The sequence below is a fragment of the Rhipicephalus sanguineus genome, chromosome 2 (assembly GCF_013339695.2).
Source record: "Rhipicephalus sanguineus isolate Rsan-2018 chromosome 2, BIME_Rsan_1.4, whole genome shotgun sequence".
In the NCBI taxonomy this organism is placed as follows: Eukaryota; Metazoa; Arthropoda; class Arachnida; order Ixodida; family Ixodidae; genus Rhipicephalus; species Rhipicephalus sanguineus.
In genome coordinates this window covers 21,480,197-21,492,319 of record NC_051177.1, presented here as the reverse complement: position 1 = coordinate 21,492,319, position 12,123 = coordinate 21,480,197, and positions in this window count along the sequence as shown.

Genomic DNA, 12,123 nt, shown 5'->3' with positions numbered 1-12,123 from the left:
CCCCCAGTTTAGAACCAGTGAGGTCTCGTTAGCTTTCTGGTATATAATAAGGGCTCCGAAGGCACTTGAGGGTAAGGTGCTCACTCATCACGTCATTACATGGTTCCCGGCGCACGAGGGCGCGCATGGGCGTAGGCAGGGGGGTGCAAAAGGGGCACTTGCCCCCCTCAAGCTACACCGGCACTTGGCCCCCTTTCAAGCTATGCCAGCTCTCCCCCCCCCCCCCCCCCGCTCCCCCAGCCGCGATGCAACACGGGTTTGCACCCCCCAAGGCAAAATTCTGCCGACGCCCACGGGTAGGGGGTTGGCCAACGTTAATTAGTTGGCCCATGCCCAGGCGCGAGGTCTTGCCGGCCGCGCCGGGCACTAAGCCGGTGTGCCGGGTGGGACCGGCGACGGGCTTGGTCCGACCTTTTCGGAGGCTGACCCACCCCGCTTCAGGGACATTCTCTCCACCTTTAACGAGATCACTAGCCACTACCAGATGAGCCGCAGGGCTTTCCCCTTGCCACATCGAAATCTCACGAGGCCCCAGACCGTGACTCTCCGGCTTCTGCAGACAAAGTCGTATCCCACACTCTCCGTCTTCAGTAGGTACACAGAGGTCTCCCCTCTGTGTCCCCACTGTGGGGCGGTTAGCGACTCTAAGCACATGCTCTGGGCGTGCCCCTCTTTGCAGCACCACACAGACCACGGCTTGACGGAGGAAGCCTTTTCTACTTTCCTCACGAGCCACGACTGGTTTGATCAACTCTGGGCTATCCAGAAGGCCCACGATGCGGCGGTGAGGCTTGGCCTCCCTGTCCCAACGTGGGAGCGGCCCGCAGTCTTGCCCCTATAAAAACGGGGTGAAGATTCTTCCGGACCCGAATAAAGTTTATCTATCTATCTATCTATCTATCTATCTATCTATCTATCTATCTATCTATCTATCTATCTATCTATCTATCTATCTATCTATCTATCTATCTATCTATCTATCTATCTATCTATCTATCTATCTATCTATCTATCTATCTATCTATCTATCTATCTATCTATCTATCTATCTATCTATCTATCTATCTATCTATGGGTCATTCCATGCCAAATCACCCAGCATTTTTCCGACCATCACAAATATGGCTGAAAAAATTTCCACGTTTTTCTTGAAGTTCAAAACTCGTTCTGCTCGTTTATTTTTGTTACCAAAAATTTTCCCGCCTGTTTGTGAGAGTCTGTAGTTTTGCGCCGACTGAGCTAAAGGGCATCAAACAACAATTTTTTTCAAAGGGCGTTTATAGGATGCACTCAATAAAATGGTATTTCCGGCAAGCTAATGAAGTGATGTAACTGTAAAAATAATGACTTATTTATGTATATCGATTCTTCGAGGGCTTTTCGCACGAGCAAAATTGAATAAAGTTGCAAAGTTTGATATTTTTTTCCAGGAACAAGGCAAACTCAAAGGGTAAAAAATTAATTATGTACTGGAAGCCTGTTCGACATAGTACAAAAGAAAAATAATTTAGTTGCTGAAGGTGTAGCAAATCGTCTGAAAAAAAAATTGCGAATTTCACTTTTTTTTGAGAAAAGCTCTGTATTCATCGTCAAAAAACTTGCCTTGGTGTTCGGACTAAAAATATGCACGATACTTCATTTGAAAGCTCTATGTATTAGCTGAACATAGACAAAGTTACAAACGGGTATTATTTTTTTAACTTGAGAAATATTTTTTCGAAATTTTGTATCTCCACCAGCTTTTCGCCGACGTAACTCAAGCGGCATGAAGCACTCACAACGGCAATATTCAGTCCATGCCCACTGACCTGGGATGCAGACGTCAAGCATGGTGCTGTCTATAAAGCAACCCCATTTCCTTTTCCATTACTTTATAGACAGCACCATGTTTGACGTCTGCATCCCAGGTCAGTGGGCATGGGCTGAAGATTGCCTTTGCGAGTGCTTCATGCCGCTTGAGTTACGTCGGCGAAAAGCTGGTGGAGATACAAAATTTCGAAAAAATATTTCTGAAGTTAAAAAATAATACCCGTTTGTAACTTTGTCTATGTTCAGCTAATACATAGAGCTTTCAAATGAAGTATCGTGCATATTTTTAGTCCGAACACCAAGGCAAGTTTTTTGACGATGAATACAGAGCTTTTCTCAAAAAAAGTGAAATTCGCAATTTTTTTTCAGACGATTTGCTACACCTTCAGCAACTAAATTATTTTTCTTTTGTACTATGTCGAACAGGCTTCCAGTACATAATTAAATTTTACCCTTTGAGTTTGCCTTGTTCCTGGAAAAAAATATCAAACTTTGCAACTTTATTCAATTTTGCTCGTGCGAAAAGCCCTCGAAGAATCGATATACATAAATAAGTCATTATTTTTACAGTTACATCACTTCATTAGCTTGCCGGAAATACCATTTTATTGTGTGCATCCTATAAACGCCCTTTGAAAAAAATTGTTGTTTGATGCCCTTTAGCTCAGTCGGCGCAAAACTACAGATTCTCACAAACAGGCGGGAAAATTTTGGTAACAAAAATAAACGAGCAGAACGAGTTTTGAACTTCAAGAAAAACGTGGAAATTTTTTCAGCCATATTTGTGATGGTCGGAAAAATGCTGGGTGATTTGGCATGGAATGACCTCTATCTATCTATCTATCTATCTATCTATCTATCTATCTATCTATCTATCTATCTATCTATCTATCTATCTATCTATCTATCTATCTATCTATCTATCTATCTATCTATCTATCTATCTATCTATCTATCTATCTATCTATCTATCTATCCGTGTTTTTGGATAAATCCGAAAAAAATTCGATAAACACTCGCTGGTCAAATTTTTGACAATTCGGATTTATCCGATAATCATTCTAAAAAGAAACAGGGCGTGCAAACACGGACACAAGAAAGAGATCAGGACACCACAAACGCCGACTAACAACTGAAGAGACGCACAACGGCTGAAAAGAAAGAAGGCACGAAAACTTATCTGCGCATGCCCATACGAATACGAATACGAATGAATACGTACCAACTAGCTCAGCTCTCTGTTATTCTTATCCGATAAACTCCGATTTTGATGGCCAATATGACCCTGTTCCATTCTTTATCGAAAGGGCATGCTTTAAGCGGTTATTGATACATCGGCCGCTTTGGCCAATATCAACTCTACTTCACGTCAACAGTATCTCGTAGACCACACCCATCACATATTTAAAAAAACGTCTTGTCGCGCACGGAGCGAGAGAAGTCAACGTATGTAGGGCCCCCTGCAGCGAGACGACATATTGATATACGGTCCCCTGGCAGCACTGGGACACGTCAGACGACATCGAATGTACGGACCTCGATAAGTATGCTTGCGCCTATAACAACAAGCTTTAAGGTTGTAAGACGCACAAACATAGGTGTTTTGTATTAACGTATTTTCGCTTGTGTTTATATGTGTTTGTGCGTTCAAAACTTCCAGATAACTGAAAAATGCTTTGCGTGTTCTGATGTTCTCGCGTTCAGAAATCGCTTGATCTAAGATATTGGAATATTTTTTTAAAAATAATGCAAAAGTAAACTCCGACTTTAAGAGAATCGGGGATTTACGATAAATAAACTCCGATAGACGACGAATTTCGCGCCAAAAGATAAGCTCCGAAAAACACCCTCCGAATTTCACGAAAAATAAACTCCGAAAACACGGAGCCCTATATGTAATATATCAAGGCTATAGGGCTGCGTATCCATTCCAAATTTAAGACACGATGTCTTCGGCATTCGGCCAGTGTTCATGTACGAATTTCATTTCCGGTTCAGTAACGTAACATCAGTAACGTATTAGGGACAGTGTACTGGCAGTAGTAACATTATAGTTATTAGAACCTGCGTAAAGGAAAAAAAATATTCACAAAAAAAAATTCCATGACCATTTAACATAAAATCAAGAAGCGGACTATGTCTCTTCTGGTCGGGAAGTGACGACATAATAGGAAAGAGAACAGAACGTCGAAGAAAAAAAAATGCGACAACGCTATTTTTGTCGTTTTCTGTTTCCCTTCCTGTTCGTTGAATATTTCCACTGCTCTTGCAATAAGCCGCATATTTTGAGACCTCCTACCGCTATACAACACCGACCGGTTAAGCATCAGGGTCCCAGAAAGCACTGTTGCAGCGTAGAGGCGCAGGCATCGTAGAGGTTAGATCGTTCAGTAGATTTCGTTTGCATCCTCTCGGTATTCCGCTCGAGGATTTGTCCTTGAGGCAGACTCACAAGCTCTACGTTCGCACCGCTAAAAGTGTGTTCTTTTTCTTCTTGTACCGTGGTGAAATAGTCTCCGTTAGATTCCAATGATGTTCGATGCAAGTTACTTAACACCTCCCCTTTCATGTAATTTTTTGTTTTTCCTCAGACCAACAGCCTGTGGCTGCCAGAGTAGGCTTCGTTCAACAGGTGTAAATACCGACGCTATAGAAATCTAAGTGAAACATTTCGTCTCGCGTTGTATCGTTACGCACCCGTCAGTGCACGCACACCGGCAAAGAAATCGCGACTAGACGTCAGTTCTCTTTCAATTTGTCTATAGCATGAGAAGAGAGCCTCTTTTTCCTGTCTCGTATTTCCAGCGTAATCGGCGAAGGATGTCTTGGTAGGAGTGCCCTTGTTTCAGCGTCGAGTCCCCGCACGCGCTTATCCAGTCTCTCGATGTTTGCATAAGTAGCACGCTCATGCATGCATACGCGAAGCAGCAGCAGCTTTTCATGCTCGCGAGGGAAGTAGAGCGGATCTCGGGGAGTGACAGACGCATATCCCGAGCGCGCCGTAGTAAAACACGCCTCCCGAATGTCCTACGGGAACCGCTGTTTCTCGTCCTCACGTCCTCTCTCTCTCTTTCTTACAGAATTTCTGGTGTCGCATTCATGTTCCGCTGTCTCTTTATTCATATCTCGAGCGCATCATCTGGTTTCTCTCTAGTGGAAGGCTTTCTCTTGAGGAAAGATTCCGCTTCTTTATTTTAACGAGAAAAAAAATCTGTTTCCAAAGAAGCCGGCTCATTTTGTCGGAGTAGGACGAAAAAAATATGTTTCTTGTAGGAGGAGAGCGCAAGATAGGCTCGTGCTATCAATTCCACATTTCCCGACGGTGGTGGAATACGAAGTTCCTAGACGAACCGCTCGTATTGTATGCTTACACAGTTGGCCCAGCTTCTGCAAATCTTTGAAGCCCAGAATAAGAAGTGGTGTGATGTGTACTACGGCGAGCACTGACAGTAAGGTCAGTGCCCTCGTAGCGCGAGAGGACTGCCTACCTCGATTATACTGAACTTTGCTATGTTTATCGTTTATGAACAGCACACGCATGCGCACGTGTAGCAGGAGTTGTGACTGAAGACACGCAATCCATGGTAGTGTCCTAAAGCATACAAAACACCATTGTGCATAAACGTTTCAGGAACGTATCAAAGCAATGTAAATTCACAGCGTTTAAATTGAGGGCCCGGTAAATCGGAGCAGTTCCCTCTATGTTAATTATCGTGATTTGCAACGACTTGCGTTGAAACTCCTCGATGGGCAGAGAAATGTAAGTTTATTTTTTATTGTACTTATGACACCTCTCACTTTGTGTCTTGAGCGCGAGGCCCACCACTGGACATGCTGGCGCCACAATCGGCGTGACGTGCTAGGCAGGATCACGTGTTTACAGCGGCAGCGTAGTCTGCCTCGGGAGCACCGACGCGCGCTGAAAACGACATTCTAGAATGTCACATGGGCTGAAATTCCGATTTAATTATTTACTCTTTTTTCGGTTTATATTCGGTGGACCAGTGGTGAGCAGGGGGATTTGCCGAATTTTTGTGGCACATACATTTTAGAAAGTATTCTGTTGAGTAGATAACTCTCCGGGGAGTTACGTTTTGCTCATATTTGTTGTTACTCACGTCAACCAATTCGGCCAGTTCTCCAGCTGCCGTTTGAGCTCAGTCTGGGTGGCCACAGTTCCTTTTTTTTTTATTTGAAGGTGAAGGCCGTTTCATGATTATGATAACGTTCTGTTGAACGTTTTGTTCAGTAGGTAGCTCAACAGAACAACAGGCTCGCGTTGTTACGAATGGCCGAGTTATATACGGCTTCGCTGTAAAAGACACGAATAGAGTGCCACTCGATGCTGCGAAATGACAGCAGCGATCGAATTCCGAGAAATGCGCCTCCTCAACTTGTAAGCATTGTATTTTCAGTGGCTTCATCCGAATATTCGTGTTCTCTCCGTACATTCCGTTTATTCCATTTACCCATTGTCCATGCGTAGCGTCGTAAACAGACGCGCGTCTCGTTGACCTCCCTGCCTTTCTTTTTTTCTCATCTCCATCCATCCATCATCATCATCACCATCATCATCAGAACGTTTTTGAACAATGCGATTGGGCTTGCTGGCAAGATTTTAAAGCTACATTGAAGATAGGATTGACAAAGAAACGCACGGAAAAGGCACCCCGGAAAGATCCTGTTATTTGCTCAATAAGCCTTTGTCCCCACTATCCTGCGCGTAGGTAGCTAAGAAATCTCGAGCTGTAAAGTCCTGCTCAGAGCAAAGTCTAGCAGATGATATCGAAGACGACCTCCATAGCGTTATTTGAAAACAGGTTGACGGTGAGTACGATAAATTCAGAGGAACCATACCGGAAAGAAAGAAAGAAAGAAAGAAAGAAAGAAAGAAAGAAAGAAAGAAAGAAAGAAAGAAAGAAAGAAAGAAAGAAAGAAAGAAAGAAAGAAAGAAAGAAAGAAAGAAAGAAAGAAAGAAAGAAAGAAAGAAAGAAAGAAAGAAAGAAAGAAAGAAAGAAAGAAAGAAAGAAAGAAAGAAAGAAAGAAAGAAAGAAAGAAAGAAAGAAAGAAAGAAAGATTAGGATCGGGATGTTGGGAATCGAAAGGGGAGAGATTGAAGCGAGCGTCCTGTAAAAAAACAGGCCCGATCTGTTCAAGACGGTGAAGCGAGGAGGCCAAGGGAGTGCCTTCACCTCAAGGAGGCGAAATCCTATCCGGCCTCTATCCCGGTCGCGTATTTGACAACCGTGTCTTTCTTCCGCTGTAAAAGTGAAGGGACCCGCTTGCATCCGGAGTGTAACGGATTGGACCGTGGGGGCGCGAATGGGACAGGGCACACAGAATGGAGTGCGGCTGCATAGATAAAGGACGTCGCGGGAAAGAAACGCCGAAAGACGAGAAGACAAAGCTCGCAACGAGGTCTCCGGTATAGAAGTTAGAAAATCCGAAGCAGGAAGAAGAGGACGAAGGAGGCGCGGGAGAGTGATAGGATGGGAGCGGGCGTCGGGAGTGAAGTGGTAGCACGACGAGACGAAATGGCGGAGGCCGAAAGGGAGCGGTGAAAGGTTTTCGCGACGGGGTGTTGCGGGAATAGACGGGCCCCGCGACGACTGTCTTTCGGCCATCGCCGACTCTGTTTGCAAGACAAAAAAAGGGCTGGTGATCTCTCCGTTCCTTGCGTTTCGTGTTCCCGAAGCGTTAAGGAAAGTGCTCCAGACGGCGGCTTGTGTCAAAAGGTTACCTTTTTTTTTTTTCAGTAAGTGTCACCTTCCAGAGTGCATAATGTGAGTCCGCTATTTGGCTTTCCTTGGGCGACGTCGAGAGTGAGAAAGAGTGGGTCAGACATTTTCTATTTCGCTGGTTTCACTGAAGGACCACGGGAAACGGAAAAAGTGGTCATGCCGGATACTTGTTCTCGGGAGATTTGATGATGGCAGTGGCTCCATACATCAGCTGCATTTCTGATAGAAATAAAGCTTCATGGATTTGTAGTTTTATACGCCGTCGTGATTACTTTCTTGAATGAACTTGTATGTCAGTTAATTCTTTGTCTAGGCTTATTATGCAACTGTCAGAGGTGCGCCAGAATGGAACGTTGGGCTACTTGGAATATTGGCATGGTTGATGCAGCGCGGAAAGACGAAGGAGTAGACCCAGAAAGCAGAGGACAGCACTCGTCCTTGGTTCGTGGTTCTACGTTTCGTCTTTCAGCGCTGCATCAACCGTGTTAGTGGTGCGTTAGGTTGACTTGTTTCGTAAAACTTACGCTTTGTGCAAAGCGTAACTTCATTCGGAACTGCACGCTCATAAACGTGCCAGATGTTTTTCTGCAGAAATAATGGAGTGATATTAACTATTCAACTTTGCTAGTCACAAGAGAAGCCCTAAACACAAGTCTCGTTCCAAGAATGTACTGGCTGTGCTTACGAATGACTTGCATTTCCTATGAACGTCGGCAAGACAAAAAAACAAAGAGAGACATAGAGAGAGAGAGACATGACATGACATGACAAGAACTTTATTGGAGTCCTGAGGAACTCGAATCTGGAGAGCCGAAGGCCCCCAGATCAAGTTGGTGGCTCCGCCCAAGAAAAAAAGAACCATCACCGCAAAATTTTCATTTTGGAGACTCAATACAGTTCAGCCGCACGTTAATGAATGCATCTAACATCCACGTTCAATTAAGGTTTCTACGGGGCTTCCTTTCTCTCTGTAATTTCCTCCTTGATGAAATTACTGTCCTAGTCGTATGGTGCAATTTTCTGTTTACTCGACAAGTTTGATGAGTATGCTCAACTACGAAATAACACTAAACTAGGCAAGACGGTTTCGTTCGTCGTTTTTTTAGCTCCACATCAAAAGTATTCACCTACTGAGGAATGCTGTTGCTCGTGATACTGCCGCTATTATTACTGTTCGTTACTGTGATGCAATTATTTACCCGGCGCGGCGGTCTGGTGTTTATGATGCTTAACTGCTAATCCGAAGGTCGCGGGATCGAATCCCCGTCGCGGCGGCCGCATTCTGATGAAGGCACAATACTAGAGGCATGTGGGCTTATGTTTAGGTTTCGTTAAAGTACTACAGGTGGTCGAAATTTCTGGAGCCCTCCACTACGGCGTCCTTCAATCATATCGTGCTTTTGGGATGTAAAACCCTGCCAATTAATATTAATATTGTCGCGAGAGGAAACGACAAACAGGGAACTCGAAGCGAACGGCTGTTTACTTTCGGCCACAACAGCCACTAACCTCTTCGCTCTATTCATCCGCCACCACTAGCGCGTGGCATTACCCTCTCCCCACAAAAAAAAAAAAGAGACATCGTATTGATGCCGACGTTCTGAATAACAGTGAAAGCTTAGCCAAAAGAAATGTTTGTGTCTGTTGCACAGCACAAGGGGGAGATAAAAGAGATGGGAAAGAAATGCACAATGATCCTGAAGGCAGGCTCGGCACCACAAAGTTCGTGACTTGCAGTCAACGGGAATGGTATGGCTTTATCCTGGAGACATGAACAACATCCGAGGAGCGTAGTCTACAGGAGTGGTGCGATGTGTCTGCTGGGGCATTTTTGTAGTTGACTTCACTGAGGCGATGAAGAACTCTGTAGGGTCCGAAGTACCGGCATAACAATTTCTCGAAGCGCCCTCGTTGACGTATAGGGGTAAAATGCGTAAGCGCGCTAGCTTCCGGGATTCTTCGGCGCGCTGAACAAATACATCTGTATCCGGGGTAGTCGCGTCCGGCGGAGTTTGTTGTAGCATGATGTCAAGTATCGTGGCAGGGGCGTAACCAGGGGGGGGGGGTTCACACCCCCCCCCCCCTCCGAAATTTTTCAGTTTTGCTTGCATATATATACACGCGCACATACAAACGCACGCACGAACATACATAAAGTATGGTTGAACCTTCCCAAAAATTTCTGGCTACGCCCCTGCATCGTGGTGACGTCGCGACCGTAAACCAGACTAAAAGGAGCAAAGCCGGTGGTTTCCGGAAGAGCAGTGTTGTAGGAAAATGTGGCATATGGGAGGATTTCGTCCCAGTTCGTGTGATCCTTGGCGACATACATCGAAAGCATATCTGTAATTGTTTTGTTAAGGCGTTCGGTTAGCCCGTTGGTCTGCGGGTGGTACGCAGTTGCTGTTCGGTGTGTCGTACCACTCAGCCGCAGGATATCTCGGAGCAACTGTGCCGTAAATGCAGTACCACGATCAGTGATGACGACAGCGGGAGCACCGTGGCGGAGAACGATGTTTTTGACAAAAAAAAAAAATAGCCACATCGGAAGCAGTTGCTCGCTGAACGGTTTGGGTTTCGCAGTATCTAGTCAAGTAGTCGATGGAGACAACAATCCAGCGGTTATCAGCTGAAGATTTCGGAAACGGGCAGAGTAAATTCATCTCGACCTGTGCAAAAGATGCGTGAAGGGCCGTACAGGCTGAGGCAGACCAGCTGGTTTCATCGGTGGATTCTTGCAGCGTTGGCATGCTGTGCAAGTCTTGACGTACTGCCTGACGGTTTTTGTAAGTTTCCGCCAGTAGTATTTCTGCTTGATCCTCGCCAGAGTACGCGCGAAGCCAAGATGCCCGGATGATGGTTCGTCGTGGCATGCACGCAAAATGTCGTCGCGGAGAGCAGCAGGAATGCCTAGGAGGTAAACAGTTTTCGTAGGATGAAAGTTGCGCTTGTAGAGGACGTCGTTGCGTAGACAGAAAGATGACAAGTCACGCGCAAACTGACGTGGGGGTTGTGGGCGACGTCGCTTAATGTATTCGATCAGTGGTTGCAGTTCTAAGTCGTCGCGTTGCTGCTGGGCCACGTTTAAGGATGTTAGAACCGAAAGGCAACTGAAATATTCGTCATTTTCTTCCGTAGCGGCCCCGATGGGTGCGCGGGAAAGACAGTCGGCGTCGGTGTGTTTCTGGCCAGACTTGTAAACTATTGTTATATCGGATTCCTGTAACCGAAGGCTCCATCTTGCGAGGCGGCCTGAAGGATCTTTCAGATTCGCCAGCCAGCAGAGAGAGTGGTGGTCACTGACGATTCGGAATGGCGTCCGTACAGGTATGGCCTGATTTTCGTAATAGCCCCTACGACCGCCAGACATTCCTTTTCAGTCGTTGAGTAGTTTTTCTCAGCAGACATATGTTTCTATATATGTTTCTCCATATGTTGTTTGTTTCTTTTATTGTTTTTTTTTAACTACGGACATTAGAAGCAAAAAGGCGCTGTACATACGCAGCACTTCTTATTACCGAGAGCCAATAATTACTGCTTATCTACTGCGTCTTTTAAGAATTTTCCCTGCCAAAATGAATTCAGATTATACTGCAACCCGCGCACGCCATGTTATTCCCTGCGGTGTAGAAATTCTTCGTTCGAGGAACTCCTTTGGAGTTCGGCTTCCGTGCGCTGCTAGTTCCTCCTCCTAACGATGATCGATGGCGCGTCCGATGACAAAACAGGTAGGAGCAGAAAAGCAGGGAAAACAGCGATGCATCCTTTGCAAGGGCTTGAAAGATTAGAAGCGAGCTCATGTGCGCAAAAGTTTTAAATTTTGCGCAGGCAGTTCGTGTTGGGCGCTGCGTCATCCGGCAAAAAAAAAGCGTGTCCAGCACGCCCTACTGGTGTGCCTGTGCTATCCGTACAGCACCTTATCTCATCTTAGCTTAATACGAATACCCCAATGTCTGAAACTTCATACTCTAAGTGCTCCTGTTTGCAGACTGCAATCATATGTTGTACTTGCCGTGTCTCACTATCGGCAGGTTCGCCTTGGCTTACATCAATTTATTTTATATTTCTATGTGCCGTCATTCATTTGCATGTAGTCGCTACACTAATGTGCGCTTATTTCGCGCCGTGTGCGAAATTATTTTCTGCTCTCCCTTTTTAATGCAATTAGCATTAATTGACAACATTTGTCAGATTATGATTTGTCCGTTTTTGTTACACCTAACCTCTTTCATTCAGTGACATCAAGTTGCTTGAAGGAGAGAGAGATAAAAATGACGGAAATACAGGTAGTTATGTTTTTTTTTTCTTGTTAGTTTTCTCCTTGATGTGGATTGACGTCCCGTCAAGGAGATGATCGACGTCGATGAAGCAGGAGGCAGGTTAGAGGTAATAACAACGTGAAGGTATATTGCAGCGAAATATTTACAGTCATATGTACATCTTGCCGAAGCACACTGATGATAACATAAACATCAACAGCGTCTTACTCTTCTACTTAACGTTTCTTAAGTTAGAGCCTAGAACACTGTTACTACATACGAAGAACCGAGTCTCACTGTTCGACCACCGAGTG